The sequence below is a fragment of the Stegodyphus dumicola genome, chromosome 4 (assembly GCF_044657685.1).
Source record: "Stegodyphus dumicola isolate Sdum_Otavi_A_Nest chromosome 4, ASM4465768v1".
Classification (NCBI taxonomy): Eukaryota; Metazoa; Arthropoda; class Arachnida; order Araneae; family Eresidae; genus Stegodyphus; species Stegodyphus dumicola.
The window spans coordinates 159,553,507-159,566,785 of record NC_140771.1 but is presented as its reverse complement, the minus strand read 5'-3'; the positions used below and the strand labels follow the sequence as shown (position 1 = coordinate 159,566,785).

Here is a 13,279-nt window from a genome sequence, read left to right as displayed (position 1 = left end):
AAACATTAAAAGTATATTTACCCATTCTTTTAGCAAAACAGTGGCTATATACTATCTTCAGTTTTATGGTGCAGGAGGCGAAAAATATATTTAAGTTGTGGCGTCTAACGTAATGTAGATGGTGTTGAGTACAAGGTATTGTGCAACATAGCATGACTTCATGTTCTTCTAACCACTCCTATCACTAGTTTTACGGTGTGAAATAATTCTTTGACTTTCTGACACCGATACATCCTTCTGGATTCGAAGTGCAAATAAGTGCAACTCGTCAAAGATCTGTGTCAGCTAAATGTACGTGTCGACTAAATATCCTGTCGGCTAAGTGTTTCGTCAGTCAAGTAGTTATCGGCTAAGTGTCCGCCATCGTATCCGGATTGCGGGCCCCTTAAAGGCCTCTAAAATAGATTTAGGTTGGGAGCAGGAAAGATGAAAAATATCCAACCGCCTTCGCCGGGAATCGAACCACGGACCTCCGGAATACCGGCCCAGTGTGCTGAACCATTACACCACGAAGGCACGCTAGGAAAGCGAGAATAACCTTATAACATAACATGCATATCTGCAAGTTCATTCCACGTATATCGGTTCATATTACTTCTGCAAAGTCACTTAGTCGAATGATGATGGCTGCACACGTCAAACAGCTGTGCTTATGTATGGAAGTTGTGTACACACAGCACCCTTTACACCACCATGCGTTCGTCTGCGCCCATACTTTCCTATGTGGTTTGGTTTGGTTTGGTTTATTTAATTATGGCAAAGCATACTAGGGCTATCTGCCTAATGGAAGGGATGCCTTCGTGGAGGACTTTCTAAGGGAAACTTACTCGTATACACTTTACACATGGGGAAAACCACGAAAACACCCATGCAGCCAGCCCGTTTGCAGAATTCGAACCTCAGACCGAACTACCAGTGTTCAGCGACTTTACCGCTCGGCCGCTGGTGGGCCTTACTTTCCTATGTGAAATCTCCTTCGTTTCCTATTCCCTACCTCCCCACCAAATATTGATGAATTCTAAATCACCCTGTATATGTAAATAAATAAATTAATAACAGTATTTAATATAAGTTTATTGTTGTAAATATCTAACAATATTTAATATCAGTTTATTGTTGTTCTAAAAGAATATTTAATAGGCCATACATGGAAGTCATGTGGTATCCATATCAGATTCAAATGTGCATAATATTTATAGTAAAAATTGTTTCTAAAATATTTCTGTGTTTCATAAACCTAACAGAAAAATTAAATCAGTATGAAATCAATGTAAAATCTAATTAATTTGTTATTTATCGTTATAAACAGTTGTAGATAAAGGTATTATATTAAGTAAGGCTAGTTTGAATAATACGCTTTTGGAACGTGTGAGTCAAACTTAATTTCGAATGAAGAGACTATTTTTTTTTTTTTTTTTTTTCCCCTCTGTGTGTGTGTGTGTGTGAGTAAAGTTTTAACTTTTTTGTTTATTACTTTTTTAATTTGAATGAGTGCACTTTTGCTTGCAGTTGTCAGTTACATAAATTTTTTTTAGGCATTTTCAGGTTTCAAGAGTATGATTTGACCTGTGGAAGGATACTTAACAGAAAATTTCTTAAGCAGATTTAAAAGTATTTTACTAAATACTTTTAAAAGTATTTAAAAGTATTTTACTAAATACTTTTAAATCTTATCATTATGCTTGATGAAAGCGGACTTTCAGAGAAATGAATGATGCATGAAATAGATTCTTTGTTTATCCTTTTCCTTCAGGGATGGAAAAAAAGAATAAACAAAATAAAGTACTTAAAAGTTCATCTTCCCAGATGTTTATACTTTAAAATATTTGCTTAGAAGGAAAAATTTAATTTAAATCGTAATAATATTAAAAAAAATTATTATTTATCTGTTAAAGCCTTTAATATCTGTCATTATCTGTTATTGCTTTTCATAAATACTGCATTTTTTTAATTAAAATTTTTTCTAGATCAAGTATTAACTAGTATTAATATTCTTTTACATTACTGAAAAGAAAAAGCTCTCTATTTGAAAATGATTTCTTTTTCGAAATAAAGGCTTTCGGCAGACGACTGTTTTTTTAGTGTTGGTAAATTTAGCTTTCGAAATCTTTTCAAACATAAAGAAAAAAAGAGATTTTGTTTAAAACTGGTTATTTCAGTTTTTTGCTGCTGTGAAAAAGAATTTTGTCTTTTACCATTATTTTCACTTAAGCTCATCAAGAAAAGATACGCGAAAATAAGAAGTTTTCCGCTTATTTACTGAAACTCATGTTTTAAATTGCAACACTCAGAAGTTGAAACCAGAACTGAAAATTTACTTTTAAATGCCAGAAAGAGTTTATGCCAACTGCCAAGTCTGGGCAAACAAAAGAAAATAAAGAATACGTTTACATTTAAGTAGAATGATGTTTAGAAAGGGGAATATATGGAATGGGCAATTACATCTTCTTATTTTCTTTTCTCGGTTTTCACCTTTTTAATTTTTCTTCTTTGCGCAGTGTTATTGACCCTACTTTTACCTCTTCATTTCGTTTTCCAGAAATTCTGTTTGTTGTTCGCTTATAACAAGAGCTAGAAGAATTGGCCATGAAATTCGGAAAGAATATTCTACTTTTATTTCGAAATTCTGAAAATTCCTCTCCGTTCCCTGTTTTCTTTCTACCCAAACTAAATGCATTCAGAAATTTTTCTAGAATGTAATAATTGCACGCCGTAAGTGAATTTTGATGAAATTTTAATTCGCACCTTTAATGGCACCATAATTACCTACTGGATATTTTCAAGCTCAGATTTCAAATTCTTTACTTAGTATGCCTTCTTGAAGCTTTTCGTTTACAGAATAAATTACATAGTTAATGAAATAATATTAATGTTGGATATGTATGCTTTTTTAATTTATTACTATGGCTGAAGTTTTTTATTTATCATTTCTCTCACAATTATTGCCAATAAAAATTTTACAAGGAAAAACATTTTTACAGTTAATTTTTTAAATGCGAAAGTACATTTTTCTGTGAAAAAGTTATTGTTATACCTTTAGCAATTAAAAATTCTTAACAAATAGCTCTGTAAGTTTATTAGAAAACTTTTAACTCAATTCATTAAAAAATACAAGTAATCGAAGGAAATGCAAAAGGTTAACCTAACGTTTTAGTTAACTGACCCAAATCATCTAAATTCTACACATTTTAGAGGCTTTCTTCTAAGCCAATGTTTAACATTCTCTGCAGTTAATTGCTAAAATATCCTTTAGTCTTTAATAATAAATAAACTCCTAACAAAAATAGCTTTATAATTTTATTAAAGAAATTGAAACTCACACTTTTCGTGTTTTACCTTTTATAATCAGCATAAAATTTCCCTAAATGTAAATGGACCGGAGAAGCGTATAAAAAGTTAGATTTCTTAATTTTATAAAAGTGACTTTTTTTACACTTGAAAATGCAAAAAAAAATGAATATTCGCTCTATTTAAACAATTTTGTAACTTGAAATATATATTTACGACTAACGGTTGCGAAAATAAAACCCAGGTGAGGAAGAGACATAGTGTATATATACTCACTCTTTCAGAAATGATAAAATTATATTCAGGATTGTATAAAAACTCTTAATCCGTCGAGAATTTTATTTGTGACATCTCTTAAAGTATTTTTGGGATAAAAAGGAAATAATACTCATATAAGAATTATATTTAGGGCACTGGCTTAAGTGCTTGGGGTATTTCCAAGCAACCCGTCGTCACCCGTTTTAAGAAACGGAGGCGGTTATTAAGCTGTAGACTAGTTGAATTATTGAACTGTTAGCATACTAGCATGAAACCTTCAGTTGAACTCACACGGAAAGATTATTTTAATGGCACACCCACGTTACACGACGCTCCGGGCGGTCTTCCACTTTTCGCTCGACAGTTTAATAGCTTTCGCCTTCAGACATTAAGAAATTCTATCAGATAGATGGTTACGAGCATTTTGGTCACCTTCCTCAGCTGCACGAATACAAGCACACTGTTTTATTTTCTTGCTTCAAAAAAGGTCTTTTACATTGCGCCATTTCGTTTCACTGGAAATAAGGGGTCCTTCTTAATTTTTATGGATTGGAGCTTAAACGATTCCGTTCTGCCGATCTAGCTTCTTAATTTATGCTCCTCTTTTCTCAGAGGTCTTATCCTTGAACAAAAGATGTTAGATGAGCTATATTAATTCTGAAGATTCGGCGTTCATATTATGAGGACATAAAGTGTCAGAGTGGCAATAAATGTAATTTATTCTAAGCTTTTTAAAGGAGTTAAGTTGGCTTATCCTTCCAGCACGTCTCTTTTGCCTTTTAATGCTAATATAATTTCTGAGAATTGGATTCTTTTTTCATATTTTTCTCTTTGAATGAAGGAGTATTCGAGGAAGTGCTTTGATGACTAAATTTTTATAAAGCATTAAGTTACATAAACAAATGAGGGTCTCTTTGAGCCTTAACTGTTTATTACTATATTATTATTATTTAGAAAATGGTAAGTATGCACTAAGGCGAATGTTTCTTACAGATGCTTGATTTTAGATTTTGCTTCTTTTCCTATTCTACCGTGCAGATGAAAGAACATTTGAAGGCATGTTGTGGAGTATGCTCTATTAGGAACCAAAATATTAAATTACTGGGTGCGGCAGGGAAACTACCTTATTTTAAAAATTAATAACACAAATAGTATAAGTGATACCAGTTTAATTTTTTCCCAAGAGAGACACTTTATTTCTTTTTTTTTTATTACGGTGTAAAAATAATATCATTAAAGTGGCCTCCGTTCTGGTCAACGTATTGAGATAGTCGACTTCTGAAGTTTCTTTCCACTTTTACCAGCATATCAACGGGTATTTTGTCGACAGCAGGTTGAATATTGTTCTTCAGTTGAGCCAGGGTCTTTGGAAGTTAGAGATTTCAGATAGCCCCACAAAAGAAATCACACGGGGCTAAATCAGGCGAGCGCGCCGGCCTCTGACGATCGCCTCGTAAGAAGATAAGGCGTCCTGGGAAATGTTCTTCAAAAAATCATGATCTAGTGATGCCTCTTCTGGACAATAGACACCAAACAGTCACGCGTTCTGTATGGAGCGGCTGCTCATGAAATTCTCGGGGATTCATGCCACTCCATTATCGTATGTTTTGCTTAATGCATGATGCAACCGGAAAGATGAAAATGAGCCTCATCGCTAAACACAAGGGCATCATGAGGCGTATTGTCAAGAATGGCTTTGCATGCATTTTTTCGTGAAAGAAAATCGCGTGAATTAAGTTTTTGCACCACTGCCAATTTATATGGATGAAAATCCAGTACGTTGAAAAGTACAACTCCACGGAGAACACGCGCTCCTCTCTCGTCCACTGCATGATCGGTACTAAACCTACATGACATAAAACTTTAGATACCGCTCTTTTCAATCAGCGCCACCTCACTCTTCTCGGAACAAATGATCGAAATTTTTAAAAAGTGAAGACAATTTAAAACGTATTTACTTAGTATTATTAAATTCAGAGTAAATACGGTATTACTAAAATTGTTGTTGTCGTGTTTCAGACGATTATGATTTTCTGAAGAGGCCTTAAGAGAGAAAGTGTTCAATACTCATGCATATTTATATTCTAATGAATACTGATCACTTTCAGAGGTGATTTTCTTACGGAGGTAGTCGCTATGAGATTTACTCCATATGCATATGGGTAGCGAAGCAAAAAGTCTGGGAAACACTGAATTGGAAATGATAAATATTTGTTAAATATCCGATAAAACTTCTTTTTGTAGAGGTGCAAAAATACACTCGGTACTGAGCCACAAATATCGGTTTTCAATTGTCTTAAGCATGGACCATTGTTTCTAAACAGAAAAGCATAATCCTTCCTGAACTGTCTGATGTATTTGGTTTAGAATCAAATAATATTTCATTTTCCGAAATTTACGTTAGAAAAGAAGAAACCGCTTAAGTAATTTTTCATTTGATGCTTTTATTTCAAACTCTCTTTCGCAAACCTCTTAAATTTCACTTAAAACACTCACAGTGGTTAGCCTAGAGTGTTTACATAGAGGTAGAAGAAGGCACAAAAGTAGTTTTGAATGCAGAGTCTGAAGAATTATAAACATTTTTTTTTCTTAATCTCAAAAGATTGTTATGTTTAGAAGAATAAGTATATCGTTTTGAAACAGAGGATAAGTAAAACAAAATAAATGCCTCAGGAATAAGAACCAGCATTTTGAAAAAAGAAGAAAAAAAGCAAACAAATCGGTGAGATGTAAAAATTAAAAAAAAAAAAAAAAAAAAAAAAAAAGGAGGAAAGAAAGGATTTGAAAATTTTACTTCAAGAAAATTTCACTTCAAGAAAAGTAAAAGAGAGGAAGAGAAATGGCTTTAGGAGAGAGAAAAGTTCTTACTAAAATGCACTTTTTAAAACTGTGGTTGACAACTGTCAAAACAAGTTACTGTCTTAATCTGATAATCACTTTTCATCTCGGGAAGTTTTACTTCATTTCATTTCATTGAAGCTATATGGAAAAAAAAAAAAGGAGAAAAAAAAACTGTTAAAGACGGTGCAATCTGTCAAATCATATTCATCAGCTCATTTTGTAACAGTAACAAAATCTTTGTATAATTGCTATTCAGATGTCGTATTGAAGGTCCGACGTTTCTATATTTATGACATTTTGGAAATAGATTTTTTTTCCTTTTGCTTCGAGTTTTAACTTTTATTCATTCAATCTGCGAATTATTCAATGTTATTAAGGGGCACATCGAATATGTTCTTTCAGATCTAAATCGATAACATATTAAGTACTTTATTTTTAGTTTCTTAGGATAATTTCTTCCAATATTCTATAAACAAACTAATTTGTGTGTTCTGCAGAAAATTTATTAATTTTTAATGTTCTTGTTTTATCTGGATGAAAGACGAATATACTTATGTATTAGTTTTAACTGAGTGCAAGAAAACCAAAGGTAACTGACGTAGATTTTATTTTCACAAAAGCGCTTTCAGCCATTGAACTTTATTACTTTCTTTAATTATTAATCACTTTGCGTACTCTCTCTCTCTCTCTACTGTACGCTAGTTAATTCAGTTAACGTTCAATCTACGTCAATTAACACTGGTTTCCTTGCACTCAGTTTTACTTGGCTTATTCTTTCCCATATGGATGTGTAAAATGAGAACTTATTAAAATTTATCAAAATGTTAGTCATTTCTATATACATCAATAAATTACTTCACTTATTTCTCATTTCCTCGATTTGAAATGAGAATATATTTATATAAAGCAAAAAACAACAATATTTTTGTCAAGTAATATATGCCATTAGAAGTGTCTTTTTGATGTGAACTAACGCTGCAAATATTCAAAAAAAGTATCAGTTGGATGCTTTATAAATTCAATTAATCTCTTCTATTTAAATCTGATATATTATCAAAAAAGAAAATAAAGCTAAGCATTATTAAGAACTGCTTATTATGCTGTATTTCTTTAAAATCGTTTTGTTTGTTAAGCAGTTACTTATTGATTAAGCCTGAAAAGTAAACTACAGATCTTGTGTTTGGCCGAATGGTATCACTCTGATTATTGGTCATGTAACAATGCGATGCAGAAGATAAAAACCTTCTGCTAAATATAATGGCAACATTTATCAAATCGAATCAATGTTATGTGAGTAATAGCATAACGTAACGATCCAGAAATTTAAAGAGACTCCGCTAAGGATGTTTCAGACGTCAAATCAATGAAAACTTACTTTATGAATTACAGAAAGCAGTACTATATTAATTCCTAAAGCTATTTGTAATTATAATATAATATTTTCACTTCTATCATATTTTATTCGACAAGCCATTTTTAACCAAAAGTATATTTACTAAAAGCAAAACAGTTTACTGTTCCCCTTTTCACTTTTCATGGTGTTAACAATCGTGAATGAAATTCATAGTTTTCTAAAAGTATCATTATATTTTGATTTGCTTGGAATTTTTTTCTTTTTATTATTCCATTGACAAGAAAGAATTGAATAGTGACTTCGTTGAATGAATATTCATTTCAGCTAGTAAAGCGTGGGCAATCAATCTGTATGAGAGGTTGATAGGTACAGGAAAAAGTTTTGTATTTTCTAAAATTAAATCAGCAGTATTTCTAGTTTCAATATAGATTTATTATTGAGAGTTCACTATTATATACCATCACTAAGAGTCCTTGAAGATATTTTTCTCTTACGAGGTGGAAAAAATTGTCTCTCTTGTTAAACATTTTTGCAAAAATTCGGAGTCGCTTAATTAATATTTAAAGTATACAGAGTAGTTTTTCAAGAATGTATGCAAGTATGCAAGAATCTAATTGGAATTGTTTACCATTGGGTAACCTCATAAAATTTAACTTCTATTTTTTACTTCCTTGTACGAAGTAAAAAGGAAGTATTGTAATCGCGAAAAGTTTCAGGCAGCATATTTCAACGAAAATGTCCATTTTGGTCGCTATCGAATGCAATTTAACGATGTTTTTGCGTGACATCTGTACATAAGGACAGAATAAAGCCTCTTTTCCTCCAAAAAAATTAAAAAACTGCATTAAAATGAATTCTGAAGAGAATTTTTCGTGGTGTACGTACGTATGTACGCATGAATTTCGCATAACTCAAAAACGAAAAGCCTCAGAACGTTGAAATTTTGTATATAGAACTGCTATAACATGTAGAAGTGCACCTTGTATTTTGGTTGTATTCGGCGGCACCAAACGCATATAAATATATTTATATATATACCCATTGTTACCCGCCTGGGGAAAAGTGCAGAATCGCCCACTGCTTGGCGCGTTTTTAAGAACTGCACATACTCGGTATCCATGTACACATCGATCTATTTTCACTTTAAAAAAAATCCCAGAATTGCACAAATATGGCATTGTGCACTCCCTTGACTTTATCCATGTACACATCAACCTATTTTCACTTAAAAAGTCAAAGAAAATTGACAAAAATCCGATTCTTCTTACTCTTGTAAAAAGCGCCAAACAAATAAGTGGGCGATTCTGCACTTTAGGCACCCGGCTCAATGATCTCAGTTTCTTTACTCTTATATGTTTGTAAATTGTGCATTTTTTACTTTAAAAATGATTGAATTAATGTTGTTCTTATCTTCCGGTTAAGGTTTTTATGCCTTTAGGAAATCTGCAAGCGATATTTGTAGAATTCTCAAAAATTTAAAAGCTGTTTAAGTGCGGTTAAGCCTAATTTTTAAATAATATGGTGGAAATGTTTGTTTACATTTGAAACAGCAGAATAGTAGATTTGTTGCCAATCTAGAGAGACTAAGCTTCGCAACAACAAAGATAACGCCTTCATTTATTATTGAGAATTAAATCATGCTTAATCCTTTCTGGAATTTTTTAGAGGAAATAAGTGTTTAAGATTTACTTCGTAATTTTTAATATAGATATTTTGAGCCTTTTCGAAGTGAGAATTGAATTAATTGAATGAGAAATATTGAATCGTCTGTGAAAAACTGTTTCTTTTTAGTTTTGTTTGCTTAATTTCTTTTATACATCGTTCTAGATTTATTACAGTATTTGAATAGAACATGTGGCAACGATTAGATAATTCTTCAAATGATATAAATTTTGTGCATTCTGAGTTATAATATGAAAATCTTTACAGTGACAAATTTAAGCATAAAAACCCACAAGAATATTAGCAGAAATCATTAACATTTTCAAAGATCAGAAAACCCTTTATCTCATGAAATCAATAACCACAATAGCTCAGAGAATTAAATCAGCTAAATCAAATATGCAGAAACTTTGTCTAGCTTTTCAAGCCATCGAGATTATTTTGAACTTTGCAGATCAAGATTAATTCGCAACTTCCCTCAAGACGAGCATAGCCGAGGGGCAGAAATCCTCAAGATGCAGATCTTCGCATCGTGGGTTCGGTCCTCAGCCCCGCTACAATTTTTGCCAAAAGATGGTGCCACGTTTACTTCTCTTCCAGAGACTCTGCACTTGGTGCAAAAAGTACGTTCCATCTTACTGGATTCAACTCATCATTAAAGATACCCTATTCATAATAAGAGTTGGTAAAGGCTGCATTAGGTCGATTGCCTCTTAATTGCGTTACGACATAGACATAGTTATAATATGAACGAAATATAACGTTGTTAAGTGAACCTAGCGCCAGAGTGTCGCTATGGTAAACAAATATAGTGAATTTTAAAGTTTAAATGAAATGCAAGAAAAAATGCGTATAATTTAATATTGCGTACAAGGAAGTCATGTGGTGTACACATCAGATTTTTTTTCCTAGTGAACAAATATGTAGTGTAGGAATGGTTTTAAGTGCTTTTCGTGTAACTTACCTAAATCCAGGAAAACATTTGTGCTGGTGCGCTTGCATTTGCTAATTAATCTTTACTGTTTAAGCAATAAATTGCAGTGCGGAGCTATAACCTTAAGTCATTAGTCCGCTGACCTCAGAGATTCCACCAGTTAACTTGTCACGAGTCCAAGAGCGGTTTTTTGAAGCTAAAATTTAACTATGAAACATACTATAAAAGTATATTTAAATTAATTGCTAGAGGTTTGGCAAAATGAAATAGAAATCTGAAGATTTAAGATCTGCTTTAAGCAATACTGCCAAAAAATTATTTTTAATTGCATCAGCTAAATAATTTAATTTGTATTTAGAAATGTGTTCGAAAAAGGAAAATAAAATATTTTTATTCTCAAAATTTTCGTTCTATATTCCATGCAATTAAATGGTCAGCTTCTTGAATCTTTCCTCTTTTTAAAGTGATGTATATCACTGTGTCTGCTAATGATAGCATACTTAGATCTCGTAGACTTAAAAAAAGTTGTAATACTGCTACCCATGAAGATTTACTGTGACAGATTTGTGTAGGAATGGTTAAATGTGATTCCCGTAAATTTACAGATTACCTCCAACGTTGCTTGGCAGCTTATCTGTCCTTACTTTTCTTTTATTCGAATCATACCACTTCTGTTCAAAAAGGAAATTTTTTCTTTTCTTTTTTTTCAATTTTATGCTTTCCTTTTGGATCTTCTCAAGCCAGTATATCTATCAAGTTGGTTAGATAAGTTTCGACGGCAACCCAATACGCTTACATAATTGCTTGCATAACTCTGTCGTTCTACATACAGGAAAAGTTATTCTCGCTATCGTTTTCTAGTGACAACTAAGAGCGAGCATTTCTGCAATAAATAGCCAATTAAAAAAAGAACTGTGATGTAAGAAAAAAACGAGATGGAGAGCGTAGTATGACTTGGTGTAGAGTAAATGGCCTTCTTCCTTTCTCATTTTTTAAACTATTTTATACGCCGTAAAAAATTGTAAAACGTAGGAATAATGCTATCACAAATGCAGAAATTTTAAAAACTGTTACGTAATATTCTTTATTGTTATATTATAATTTATGGCATGATGAATTATCTTACATTAAAATTTAAACTTATTCGTATATTGTGTTCTATTTATTCCTTTTTATTTATTATTATTATTATTATTATTATTATTTATTTATTTATTTATTTATTTATTTTTCAGAATTTACTTTCCAGAACTTTTTAAAAAGTGTACTAAACACTGACAGTTGAATACTAATTAAAAATTATTCCAGAATGCATTTCGGAATGAAAGCCATTCAGAATGATTTTAAATACTTATTATCAAAATTAAAATTTGATATATTGTATTTTTAAGCCAATTTTATTTATGAATAACCAAACATGCGGCTACTCAGATCACTACCGTTTAGGGGAGAGATGGTGATTGCAATTCATTTCGTTTTTCATAAAACACGAACGTCTCTATCGCTGGATGGAATAGATTCACCAACCTCTCATTAATGGTTGAAAACTTCTTGCAAAAAAACAAAAAGCAATATGTAGGGGTTAGGCTATTTCACTACGGCAAAGCACGCCTCAATATGGAAAGAATAGTAGCCGATAACCAAAGACTAAAACTAACACTTCTCTCAATAATTTCAGTGGCATTTATTCACATTGTTACAGTTATAGCAATTCACATGCACTATTTCCGTGCCCTTATTATCAAAAATATATAATTCTAAATAGCGGCGAGATGAAGGGGGCACACGCAAGCTCTTTCTTAAATCTGTCTTTAAATTGCTATCAGCTTTTCTTTTCGTTTGCTTGTTTGTTTATTCGAAGAAAAACATATATCTTGCAAATCATGATCATGCCTGTATAATTAAAGCTCGTTATTCGAATGGATTTTCTGAAAAATATTTGAAAATAATTTAACTGCATTTTGTTGCATTAGAATTAGTGCAACATTAGGAAAAGATTCGGGACTGCCAATATATTTTTCTACGAAGCGTTTCTAACTCTCTAATTTTATAGTTAACATTAGACTCTCATAGTTAACTCTCATAGTTTAACATTAGACAATTCGATTAGAAAACATTAATGAAATAAATCATTTTGAAATATTTCTCGATAAATTATACACTTTTTACCATCGATCTCTGAAAAAAACCAAAGGTATTAAACGAATTGGTTTTAAAGTCTCCCCCCCCCCAAATAGACTTTAAAAAATCTTTTTAAAAATGATGTAATATAATGTTAATGGCAAGGCAAATTAGAAAAAGAAAATGTCCAGTGCGCCGTAATCCTAAAATAAATTTTACTAAGTACAATTAAACGGAAGTCGTAAATCCAATCGGTTTAAGTTGAAATGTGAATGATGGTATCTTATCAAATTCACTTGCTTAGCGTTAAAAAAGTAAAGAGGTCATTGAACAAGCGACATCAAATAATAAAGGTTAGTTATTGGAATATGGCAAAACTCAAGAGGGCTATATGCCTAAGAAGAGAGATGCCGTTATGGAGGAATTTCTAAAAGAATGCGGCTCGTATTTACGTTACGCGTGGGGGAAAAACCACGAAAATGCAGCCAACCCTTTCGCCTGGGTTCATACCCGAGACGTCTTACTAGCATTCAACGATCTTAACTCAGTGGTGGGGCCCAAAAACCAAAAGAAAATTTTGTAAACAGTTCTTAGTTTTTGTAAGTAACTTGTTATAAATATCTTCTTAATTGTTGTAAGTAAACCTAGAAGCGTATTAAGAAAATTTCCACGATTAATATATTGGTTTGTAGCACTAATTTGGTTTGCTATACATTTTTAAGATTTTTTTAATGCAGAGAACATTTTATACTTGAGATCAGAACATAGAAATCATTACTTTGTAGAGTCATTAGGTAATTTTCGAAAGCAGGACATGTGGA

General features: G+C 32.0%; 1 protein-coding gene across 3 annotated transcripts in view; it reads left to right on the top strand.

Moving 5' to 3' along the window:
* LOC118194746 (band 4.1-like protein 4A) overlaps window positions 1-13,279 on the top strand; it is a 342,463-nt gene that overhangs the window by 218,693 nt on the left and 110,491 nt on the right. The window lies entirely within an intron of this gene.